The 2,154-nt window shown below is 42.6% G+C and overlaps 1 pseudogene; it reads left to right on the top strand.

The window, feature by feature from the left end:
• Positions 1 to 1,093: 1,093 nt before the first annotated feature.
• On the top strand, positions 1,094 to 1,210 carry LOC136637972 (5S ribosomal RNA; annotated as a pseudogene).
• The last annotated feature ends 944 nt before the right edge of the window (positions 1,211 to 2,154 follow it).

Here is a 2,154-nt window from a genome sequence, read left to right as displayed (position 1 = left end):
TGGGCCTGATTAGGCTGATGGTTTCTTGAGTGGCAATAGACCTTGGGTCTTTGAGTAAGTAAACAAGCAAATAAATAAGCAGGGGCCAGTTAATGCTATTTTAATACCCCAGAAATCCACAGAATCAAAGCATGGGAAGCTATAAATTGGCCTGTGTTAAGTAAAGCTTCTGGAACTGAAAGTTCCTTGGATAGATTGTAAGAAAAGGAAATAGAGGAGAAAAGCAAAGACCAGAAGAAAAACAGAGGTTTTAAAGGCAGACTCTGAATAATACTGAAAATTACTCAGCTGCTGCATGGATGCGTCTAGTGAAAACACAAATATCCCACATTTTAAAAAAATGTTATCTAGTTTAATCAGAGCTAGTTAATGCTCAGTGGTGTCCCATTTGCAAACTGAGGTTAAAAGTACAGAGTTATGATTATATACACGGCCCTGGGAGATGTTTTGGACCAAGCAGGAGCCCTGCTCAGTTTCAGTTTCACAACCCTTCCTTTCAGGCAGAAACACACACATAACATTTTAAGTTCTCTCTTGCTCCCATTTTCTGGTTTTTCTCTATGCCCACTAAAGCCATTTCACATGCAGCTCTTCCATACATTATGGTTGCCAATTACAGTACTGTATATAGCACTTTTCCATACAATGCTCACAGCTGTATACAAGACAAAGAAAAAACCCACAATAAATATATAGTTTAAAAGATCAGGCAATTCATCAGAAAGTACAGCAGCTGGAGACATGGTCAACTTATCCATGAGGCATATTGCTTGGAGCAAGAAGGCAGTGGATTTGGGGTGCTCGTCACCCCAAGTCTGCCACCATCTCTCCTGTCCTCTGAGGATGCAAGCCTCATTGATCTGCTTTCTGCCCACTAAAAGCAGATCACCCACTGCTTTGCTTTACTCCTGGTGCAATTTCTTCAAACACGGAAGCGCGGGAGTTCCACATTTGATTTACTTCAAATCAAAATCATTTTGTTCAAATGAAGGAGTTGATTTAAAGTGACTCACCCTGTTGTTTTAAATCAGGGGTGTAAAACATAAGGCCAGGGGGGCCAACACTATTTCCTTCCTCCCCAATCTTCTCTCACTGTAGCAACTGTTACCCTGCACATGCCTGATCTTGTCTGATCTTGGAAGCTAAGCAGGGTCAGGCCTGGTTAGTACTTGGATGGGAGATCACCTGGGAATACCGGGTGTTGCAGGCTTATACCATAGTCTTTTGAGACTGAAGGTTGCCAACTATATAACCTTCTCACACTCACTTCCTTCCAGACCATCAAAGAAGGAGGATGTGCTCTGCCAGGGCTCCATGCCCACCAGGCTTCCACACCAAAGGAACAACTGCAGGGTTGACATTGGTTCTCAAACTCAAAATTGGTTCTCACATGGAGTTTGAGCCCGAAGGTAAATTAAACAGTTAATAACTGTTAATAAAATATTTCTTATGAAACCTTAACCAAGCCTCTGCTTCTGAGCATTTTTCACTGATAGCATCTAGCCCGTGTGATAGTATATTTTGCTATAGGTAGAAGTGTTTGAAAACGGTGTTGTTTATTGTATTCAGAAGTAAGCTCTGTGTGTTCAATAAGACTTAGACTGTAATCTTGCTCACCGGAAACAAGCAGCTGTAACCATAGGAAGGGCTGCATTTGCTGGTTACTCTGCTTTCCCCTCTCCCTTCCAACAGTTTGAAGAAACGGCACCAAGTTCAAGGCCTGTTCTTGTGTGCAGAGGTGACGGGTAAACCAAAAATGGCATTGGGCAGTATTCCAGTTTGTGCTGTGCCTTGCAGGACTGGAGAACAACAAAATCCAACAGTCTGCTGGGAAATATTTTGAGCAGAAGAGTCTTGTCAGATGACAAAAGACAGTCAATGAGGAGTGATATGAATCCCAGAGTGTGTATGTGTTCACATCCAATCAAGCCACTGAAGGCGGAAGAGCAGAAGCCATGGTAAAGTTCTTAACACTTGGGCAGGTTCATATGAGACAAGCAGTCCTTAAAAGCTATGATACCAGTTACTTTCATGCACCTTTAAGAAGGGGTAGGTCTCCTCATGGCAACACGAAGTGCTTTCATTCAGCACGCGCAGCTACAACATGGGATTACAGTCACACCTCTTTCCCATTCAACTTTGCACATGTTAAGT

Source organism: Tiliqua scincoides, chromosome 1 (assembly GCF_035046505.1).
Source record: "Tiliqua scincoides isolate rTilSci1 chromosome 1, rTilSci1.hap2, whole genome shotgun sequence".
Lineage (NCBI taxonomy): Eukaryota > Metazoa > Chordata > Lepidosauria > Squamata > Scincidae > Tiliqua > Tiliqua scincoides.
The sequence above is the reverse complement of the archived record's forward strand: the minus strand, read 5'-3'. Positions and strand labels throughout refer to the sequence as shown.